Below are 10,882 nucleotides of genomic sequence, written 5' to 3'. Positions count from 1 at the left end.
GGTGGTTGTATCGGTCCAACAAAATCTATACCCCATTTTACGAAGGCTCTAACCCTCATCATTGGTCTTAAGGGCATGCTGTCTACTTGTGTTGGCATTTTTGCTCGTTGACAAGCATCACACCTTCGAACATATTCTTTAGCATCTGCAAAAAGTGTTGGCCACCATATGCCTGCCATCAAGATTGCTCTTGTTGTGGTCCCACTAGAAAAGTGACCTCCAGCTAATCCAGCAGGTGCTTGTTCTATAATCAGAATATACTCGTTTTCATTTGCACAAAGACACAAATGTTGATCTTTACCTCTCTGATACAATTGGCTCCCAATAAGAGCATAGTCTCTTGCTTCAATTTTAATTGCTCTTTGACGGCGTTTACTCATATCCTCAGGAAACGTTCAGCTCGATAAGTAAGTAACCAGATAATTACTCCACTTAGGAACATGTGACATTTGAAACAATATTACATGAGAAATGGATGTTTGTTTTTGACATTGAGGGAAATATTTCACAAAAGATCTAACATCTCTCCTCATAGTCGGCCAAAATACTCCAAGTCTCAAGATTCGTTTCATAGTTTGGTCTTCCGCAAAGTGAAGTCCTACTATGGTAACATGTGCTTGACTTAGGTATTGTTATTTTTCTTCAGGGTTAATGCATAAAAGCAATACCCCATCCCGATTTCTTTTATATAGCCTTCCAGCTAGTAATTGATACATAGCCGATTGCTCGATTAAATTGATTCTAATAGGAAGTGGTATTTGTGAATCCACTTGAGCTATTCTCATCAATGACGCAATGTTTTCCGACCATCTAGGTATCATTTCCACGGAGAACAAATAGACATCTGGTAAATCATCGTCTACCCCTTTAGGTAATTCCCCTAAAATAATCCTTGACAAACGATATCCTCGTTGATGTGTAGTGCCTTTTTTTACAACCACAGTGAAATCAAATTTGAGAAGAATGATGAACCATCTAACTATTCTCCCTGTGCTGCATGGCTTGTTGACCAAATACAACAAAGCTTGGTGGTCCACAATAGAACACAAACTTGTTGCCTAATAGGTAATGTCTATACTTTTTAACGGCATAGATCATTCCTAGTCCTTCTCTTTTGGTGGTGGTGTAATTATTTTCTACCACGTTCAATTGTCGGCTAGCATAAGAAACAAGAAAGTCAGTTTTCCCATCTCCTGGTTGAGCTAGTATACAACCAATAGCAAATTTTGAAGCATCTACATGTACATGGAATACCTTATCCCAATCTGGTGCTTTCAATATTGGAGCTGAGGTGAAAGCTTGCTTTAGATTCATGAAGGATTCTTCACATGCCTCGGTCCATTCAAAGTGCGTAATCAAGCTATACATGGGTTTTGCAATTATAGCATACATGTAGATGAACCGTCGGTAATATCCACAATGTCCCATGAAGGCTTGTACCTCCTTGACTGTTGTTGGTCTAGACAAATCAGCACAATGACATGAATATTCTCAATATCAATAGCTATGCCATTTTTAGACACTATATGTCCAATAATTTTCCCTTATCTTCCCATAAATGTGTACTTTTCAAGATTTAAGCAAATCCTATAAAGTCTACATTTCTCAAATACCTTTTTGAGGTGTTCAAAATGATCAGCCCGGATTGACGAATGTACGCACAGATCATCCATATATACTTCTAAGAATTTCCAAAGATACTCAAGCATGGCTCATCAACCTCTGAAATGTGGCTAGATCATTAGTTAACCCAGAAGGAATAACCCGATAGGCAAATATACCCCATTTTGTTGCAAAAGCAGTTTTATGATGATCTTTTGGGTCAACCAAAAGTTGATTGTATCCCGAAAAGCCGTCTAAGAAGCTGTAAGCTTCTTTTTCTGCAACTCGTTCTAAGACATGCTCAATTATCGAAAGAGGAAATTTGTCTCTAATGGTAGCTTCATTCACTTTTTTGAGATTAACACACACTTGTTATTTCCCATTCTTCTTAGGTACTACCACAATTGGAGACACCCAATCTGTGTGTTCAATTTCGTAAATGAATTCAGCTTCCTTTAGCTTTTCAATATCTTCTTTGATCTTCCTGGCAAATGTTTTGTTGTAAGTGTATGGCCTCTATCTACTTGGTTTTGAACGATCTATAATGGGTATAGTATGTTGACAGATTTCTAGATGAACACCCTTGAAATCCTTGTAAGACCAAGCAAAGATATCTCAGCATTCCTTTAACAAGCTCAGCAAAAGCTTCTCTTCTTCTTTTTTTGGGTCATTCGCAACGTAAGCAGGTCTAGGCTCTTCTCTTGGTTCAGCCAAGTCTACCCTTTTAGCGTTTTCAGGCCCTTCGTAAGATTCGCCTTGTTTTTGTAGTTCCCTAACAGGTTGTTCAATTATGATTTTTCGATCTTGGAGAGTATACTTTTTGTAATGGGATGAAACATGCATTACATCCTTACCATCCTCTTCCGTGGTTTCCATTTCGGTTGTGTATATCTCCTTTAGAGCTTTTTTCAACTCTTGATATTTCTTTTTCCGCTCGACTCTGGTCATGAGTGGTTTTTTATCCTAAGACTTTTCTTGAGTATCCTTCCTTGTTTTTCTCGATGTTTGAGACATTTTTGAGTTTTTTTTAAAGGATATCTGCCAGTTATTTTGTCCTTGACACAATCACTAGCATCTATCTGCATAAGGAATTTTGTTTTATTGGAGACTGATGGCATAGGTCGTGTTTTCACGATATTGGTGTCTCTCTTTCGTCTATACCATTTTTGTCTTCTTGATTTCTGGTTTGGAAAGTCAAAAAACTTTTTACTCCCCTCCCTTTAAGAGTAGCTGAGCTCTCGTATGCTCTTTTTTTGACCCCGAATCTTCTGAGGTAGCTGAGTGTTCATCTAACTCATCAGTTGCATCATAATAGAGGTTTAAAAAGACTTGTTGAGCTTTCATCAAGTCCTTGGGTTCCTCATCTTTGTTTTCAATGTTGAGGACTGATATCATTTGGATGGGAATTATGTCGTAGCCATCCTCATTGCAAAATTGAGTAGGCATAGACATATTCACACATACATCCATTGTCGCTTAAATTTGAGTCCACTCGAATGGCTCAAATAAATGTTGTGGAAAGGGTTCAGGTACGTAAGCTTTGTCTGTACAGTCCCTTTCTAGGATACATTCCTCTCATCTTAAGCTTCCATTTTCTGAAGCTCCCCACATCCAAATAGGAGTGTCTTTGTTTAACCAGGATGGGAGTTTAGTTTCAGTCGAAGAGACTGAATCAAACTCTTGGATGGGTGTTTTCAAGACATCTCTATAAGTGTGATCTTTTAGATTGACTCTTGTTATAGATCCCACCTGCTTCAAGTACAGATAGTTGTTTCCCCAATCTTGGATAAGCTGTACCTGTTGCATGAAAGGTCTTCCCAATTTGATTTCATAGTTGAGTTTTTTCCCAAAGTCTACTATGGCAAAACTGTGTTGATATTCAATTTCACAGGAATTGACTATCACTTTTTCAAGCAGCCCTAGTGGTCTCTCAATGTGTCCGTCAGCCAACTGCAATTTCATTCGAGTTTGTCCAATGGCTGGCTGTCCCCAGGATTCCTATACTGCTTTAGTAGCTATGGCTATGCCAGCTCCATTCTCCAGTATTGCCATGGTTTCAATGTCATTATATTTCACTAGGAGGATGGTGTTTCCTTCTTCTCCTTCATAATATTCTTCGACCTTGTTCATAGGAACTAATCGAATCTCTTTGTTTTCCATTTCATTTTTCATTTTTCCCAAATTCTTAGAGATTAAACCGCGTTATCCCCACCTTCTCTAGGGTTTTCTGTAAATTGTTCCACAAGTATGGTCCGAGTTTCAACAGTTCTCCCAAAGTAAGAGTGCATTGGATGGATGTAGACATGATTGAATGAATGTTGTCTACTTCTAGGGTCTGTTCAGCTCTTTTTACTTGAGTGATCTTTCAAATGATGGATTCATCTTCGTTATCTCCGAAGTAAGAAGGTAATGTTTTTAATGTCAATGGTTTAGATATTCCTAAATCTTCCAATCCGCAATCCCCGTACAAGGATTGTAAATCCATGTTCATATCAGAAGGTAGGTTATCCAACCAGATTTCCTCTATAGGAGCTGACTTTAAAGTTAGGATCCCATCATTGATCTCTCTTACCTTTTCCCATAAGTGTCCTGGACAGTCTTCCTCTACGAATGGAATTCCATCTAAGGCATCTTCGCTATCCGGCACTATAAGCTCTGGTTCATTTGTTTTTGTCACCACATCGGATTTTGCTTTCGTTCCTTCTACCGCAAGCTCTTTAGGTTTTGCAATACGTTCAAGCTTAGGTTTTTGTTTATCCAGCATTTCTTGCATGATTCTTATCAAATTTTGATAAGCCTCCAGCTTTGCTGGTTCCATGTCTGGAGATGGATAGTTTCTCCACTTGTTTTCCATGTTTTGGCCTGCTTTAAGTCCTGCTTGGTAGGCTTCCAAGGCAGCATTAATAGGCTCAAAAATTTTATCAACCAGAATGGATCCTTCAGGTTTCACGGTTGTTTCCTTGAATTCACTGCCAGTGTTGTCTACCAAAAGTTAGAGCAATTTTGGTGAACTACACTTGAAACAACACTCAAAACAGTTTCAAAACCAGGACACAGGAACTTTGGCTTGTATCTTGATCTCCCAAAGGTATTTTTAGTTCAAACTTAAGCATGTATCTAGAATTTGATCAACTCAAATACCCCCACTATGAAGAGGTACATGGATCGATATCCATGACTCCCTGTCAAATTTTCACTTCAAAATTTGAGAGTATGTAGTCTAGGTCATATGCAAGCTTTGTACCAATTTTCATCAAATTATGAGGTTGGGGACATGGATCATGATCCATGTGTCACCACATTTGGACTTGATCTCTAGGCAGATTGTTCCTCACTATGTCCACAAGCTAAATCTCAACTCTTTTTGAATTTGGACTTGTTAGGTCAAATGTGTTCCTATATACATGTGGTAGTGATGTGTGTGAACATATTTAGGACCACCGGGGCATTTTTTTCCTCACTAGGAGGTTTTTTCCCCCATGCATTGTATATATGCCCATCATTCTAGGGCTATCCTATCTTTCCATTGCACACTAAGTAAAACACACTTTGTTGTGTGCCTTAGCTTCCTTCATCTTCTCCAAGCTATGTGTATTTTCTTGAAACCCTAATTCCAACAATTGGTACCAGAGCACGTTGCATCCTCTCGGGCTTAGTTGCCAAGGAGAATTCTACCAAACTTTTCTTAGTAAATTTCATGGCTGTGATTTCTTGAACATCTCTTTAACTTTCCATTCATTCTCTTGTGCTTATATTGGGTTTTTTGGTTGAAAAAATATTATTGGAAGTAATGATGTGTACTTCAATGAGTAGAAGATGCATAAGAGACCTATACCTACTGTTGAAGTTCGACGTGTGGTGATTCAAGAGGATCAGATAATGCATAGAGTATGTAATGTACGTGCACAACAACCACCACAAGTGGGAAACCCTCCTGTGTTAGAAGAAAGAGTGGAACAACCTAATGTGCCTGAGCTAAGGAGATCTACTCGAGTTTCTTGTCCTCCTGAATGTTTTGTTCCATCTTTTGACTATGTGATGTTGACAGATTGTGGTGAGCCTTCATGCTATGATGAAGCTATGTCTGTTGATGATAAGCTTAAGTGGAAATTGGCTATGTAATTTGAGATGAATTCTTTGAACAAGAATGATACTTGGGACTTGGTACCATTGAAAGAGGGCATGCACATTCTTCCTTGAAAATGGGTCTACAAAATGAAGATTGCTTCCATTGATGATCAACCAAAGTACAAGGGTAGAATAATTTCCAAGGGTTTTAATTAACAAAAGAGTGTTTATTTTGATAAAATATTTTCACCTGTTGTGAATATGAATACTCTTCGCTTAGTGCTTGCATTGGTAGCCGTTGAGGGTTTTAAGTGACAAAAAGGTGTTGATTTGATGAACTCTTTTCACCTATTGTTAAGATGACTACTCTTTGCATTGGTAGACGTTGAGGATATGGAACTTGTTCAAATGGATGTCAAAACGGCAATCTTACATGGGGATCTACTTGAAGAAGTTAATATGCAACAACCACAAGGTTTTGTTATTGAAGGCAAGGAAAAGATTGTCTGCAAACTTAAGAAGGCTCTCTATGGGACAAAACAAGGATCTCGTCAATGGTACAATAAGTTTGATGCTTCTATGCAGTCTCAAGGTTCTAGAAGGAGTGACAAAAATCATTGCCTCTACACTAAAAAGGCTATTGATGGTAGTCTTTTGATATTGATCTTGTATGTGGACAACATGCTTATCACCGAGAAAAGTACCAGTGAGGTAGACGCACTGAAACCAAAGTTGTGTAAGAACTTTGATATGAAGTATTTAGGAGAAGTCAATCACTTTCTTGGTATGCAGATTGTCAAAAATAGGAGCAATAAAGTCCTTTACTTATCTTAGTCTGAAAACATTTCCAAGGTACTTCAATGTTCTAATATGGAGAGAAGGAAGGTATCCAATAGCCCATTACCTCCATATGTAAAACATAGCCAAATTGATTGTCCTGAATCAGAGGAAGAAAAGACTGAAATGTCCAAAGTTCCTTATGCTTCTACTGCTATTAGCTTGATGCACTCCATGATTGCTACATGTCCAAAAATTGACATTTGTAGTGGGAGTAGTTAGCAGATACATGTCTAATCTTGGTAAGAAGCACTAGGAGGTAGTGAAAGGAGTGATGAGATATTTGAGTGGTACAAGGGACAAATGATGCTACTTTGGGAGAAAGGATGCATGTGTAAAATGATACAGGGATGCGATTATGCAGGGAATGTGGACAATAGAAGGTCCGTGAGTGGCTATGTTTTCACATTTGTTGGGGGTGCAATATCATGGAGAACTCATTCGCAAGATTGCATTGCTCAATCAACCACTGAGGTAGAATGTGTGTCCACTTTTGAAGCTTGTAAAGAAGCTATTTGGCTTGCTTGTCTAGTGGGATATTTGGGCATGCTGAGATTACGATGTTGCATTGTGAGAGTCAATGTGTTGTTCAACTAGCACAAAATCTTGTGTTTCATGCAAAGACAAAGCATATTGAGATCAAGTATCATTTCATTTAAGAGATTCTTGAGGACAAGTGCATTGAGCTTGTCAAGGTATACACACATGAAAACCTTGTTGACCTTCTCATAAAGGGTTTACCTCTTGAGTATTTTGCATATTGTTGTAACTTGATGGGTATTGGGTAGAGACATCATACTCTACATACCCCTTTCTCTGCTTTTCTCTAGGAGCCCTAATCTCATTTTTTCTTATTGATAATATAGAACAATAAGAAGCTCACACAGTGTGAGAAGAAGCTCCACCAAAAACTATAACTCTCTTTCTCTCTCTCTCTCTCTCTCTCTCTCTCTCTCTCTCTCTCTCTCATCCTCTCTCAAAACCATAATCTCTCAGCCCTTGATTCCCTTCCATGTTGCACACTCATCAACAGGTTATGAATGATCCATACTTGGAGCTTTATGTGGAAGGAAGGCTTGTGAGGTTGTATTGGGCACATCCTACATGCCCCAATCACAACACATGGATTGCTATCCATGTCCCCATAGTGACAGCTTGACCAAAAAATCTCCAGATCAGTAGGGGGAATACACAAGGAAACATATCCCCAAGTCCAATTTTGGACAAAAATCAGCAAATTTGGGTCAAAAGGGAGCAAAACAAGTGACAAACTAAAACCCATAGTGGAGACTAAGTATTGAGCATTTTGTTGAAATTAGGGTTGCAAGAAAACACATACACCTTGGAGAAGACAAATAAATCTCAAGGCACACAACAGAGTGTGCTTTACTTAGTGTGTAATAGAAAGATAGGATAGCCCTAGAGTGATGGACGTATATACAATGCAAGTGAGAAAAAACCTCTTAGTGAGGGAAAACATCCCTCGGAGATCCTAAGTGTGTTCACACACATCACTACCACATGTATATGGTAGCAAATCCCCCCTGGGAGTGATGAGGTGAACAAGAGTTGGCACATAGAGTAACGGGAAGTGCCATGCCCTGAGGACATGATCAATCCACAAAGGGGAGTAAGCACAAAGCTTTGTGCAGAAAGCTTCAAACTTCTCACAAGACAATGAATTTTTTAAAAGATCTACAAAGTTGTCCTGTGTTGGCACATAAGCCAAGCTAATTTCTCTTGCTGAGAGACTCTCCCTAACATAGTGGTAATTCTCCTCAATGTGCTTTGTGCGAGCATGAAAAATTGGGTTCCTCATACTTACCAATGCACTTTGACTATTAGTGTAGATAGTGTTGGCAATGTCCTGTCCAATACCCAAATCATCTGGCATAAGATGACTCAGCCGTAGCTATGAATATTGCCCTATATTCAGACTCACAACAACTGGAAGTGGCCACAGTAGGTTTCTTCTTGCTCAACTATGATATGCATGAACTGCCAAGCATGAAACAATAACCACTTTTGGACACTCGGTGTGTCAAAACAACCAGCCCAATTTGAGTCCAAAAAATGCATGTAAGTATGGTGGAAATGATCCTCCCTTGGGATCAAACAAGCCCAGATGTAAAGTTCCACTTAAGTAGTGGAAATTCGTCTTGAGAGCCTGCCAATGCTTAGACCCTGAGCTATGAATAAATTTTCTAACCTATGAGACTGCAAACTGAATATTTTCCCTCACGTTGCATACATAAATGAGGCATCCAATAGCAGTTTGGTAAAGAGTGACATTTGCAGGATCACCAACATCATGAAGTCTTAATTTCAACTTGTATCCATGGGAGTGGCAATAGGTTTGCAAACCTCAAGTTCAAACTTACATAGTAATGTCTCTATGTAACTTTTCTGACACAAGGTAATACCACCATCAAACGGCTTAAACTATATACTCAAGTAATGATGCAATAGCCCCAAATATTTCATCTTGAAAGTAGCATTCAAATCAGCCTTAAATTCAGCAATATGTATCTCATTTGGTCTAGTGATTAGCAAATCATCTAGATAGAGAACCACAATGAGAAGTACATCACCCTCACACTTTACATACAATGTGCTTTCTGTTGACTATTACAAAAGCCTTGTTTGATGAAATTAGTGCCAGCCTTCTCATACCAAGCACAAGGAGATTGCTTAAACACATAAAAAGCTTTCTTACAGCTGCACACTTTATCCTCTTTTCCTTTCTTGACAAAATCATAAGGTTGTGCTACATAAACTTCCTCAAATATGTCAACATTCAAGAAAGCAGTAACAATGTCTGACTGATATACATCCCAGTCAAAATCAGCTGCCAATGCACATAGAAAACACACAGTAGTCATACGACAAGTGGGAGAAAAAGTCTTTTAATAATATATTCCTTTTTTCTATGCATAAATCTTTGCAACAAGTCAAGCCTTATATCGATCAATCTCACCATCCTGCTTGCGTTTCAACTTGTAAACCCACTTTGTACCAATGGAATTTTTTCCATGAGCAAATCACATAAAGTCCATGTGTCATTTTCTATAAGTGCATCATATTTTGATTGCATGGTAGCCATCCAATTTTCTAAATTTTGTGCTTCATCAAAAGAAAGAGGTTCCTAAGCATCATGTAAGCTAGACATAGCCAAAGCATAACAATCTGATGCATAAGACGCATGGCAAGAACCCGGATGAGTACTACTAGACAAAGATGCATCCAATTTAATGTCACACAAAGTATGCACCAACTACTTAGGCATACCTCTAACCTGCTCATTCTTAGCCCTTTTATCATCAAGTAAATCATGTACGTCTACATCAATAATAGGCTGATCTATAACATTTTTAGAAACCCCCATAGGATATACATTTACCTCATTGGAGTTTACATTCAAACTTCCACCAGTAAAAAGAGGAGGCAACAAAGTGTCGAAATGTCTTGTGAGCTTACACTATTGTTTTTAGTACATGACAACAAAGGCTAAATAGAGTCTTCCACAAACACAACATCCTATGAAACCAAGATACCCTTTGTTTGTGAATGCTACAGCCACTAACCTCTGCTTTTAGCACTATAGCCAACAAAAATACATTTGACAGCCTATCATCTAATTTTTGGCACTATGTTTGTGGCACCAAATCATATGCCAAACAGAAAAAAATACTCATGTGCTGACGAGAAGGCTTTCTATCATGCCATGCTTCAAATGGATTCATAGACTGCAAAAGTTTTGGAGGACACCTGCTAAGTACATAAGTGGTACACTTGATGGGTTCAAGCCAAAACGCATGCGACAAAGCTTGACTTTTGACCATACACTGTGCCATTTTTGTAAGTGACCTATCTTTCCTCTCAGCAACACCATTTTACTGAGGTATATAAGGAATTTCACATTGCTTTATCCCACGTCTAGCCAGAAATGCATTAAATGCATGAGACACATACTCCCCGCCTTGATCAGAACAGAGGGTGCCCATAGTACATTTCAAGATATTTTCAGCCATAGCAAGAAAAGCATATAAATACTTCTAACTTTGCCTTAAGTGAATACACCCATGCATGTTTAGAGTAATCATCAATAGAATTCATGAAGTAAAGGTAGTTTCCCAATGATGGAGTTTGCATGTGCCCACAAACATCACTATGCACAATATGCAACCTGCATGTGGCCCTAACTGAACCATCCTTTGGAAATTAGAAAATTGTATCTTACCCAAAATATAGCCTTCACAAACATGTTTGGGAGGTGCTTCAAGAGGCGGCAAAGAAGTAGCCATATCAAATTTCTACAAACACAGCAAACTGGCAAAATTCAGATGTTCAAAACGTGCATGCCAAAGTTTTGCAT

Source organism: Adiantum capillus-veneris, chromosome 3 (genome assembly GCF_014529385.1).
Source record: "Adiantum capillus-veneris isolate H3 chromosome 3, ASM1452938v2, whole genome shotgun sequence".
Taxonomy (NCBI): Eukaryota; Viridiplantae; Streptophyta; class Polypodiopsida; order Polypodiales; family Pteridaceae; genus Adiantum; species Adiantum capillus-veneris.
Note: the sequence above shows the minus strand (reverse complement) of the source record.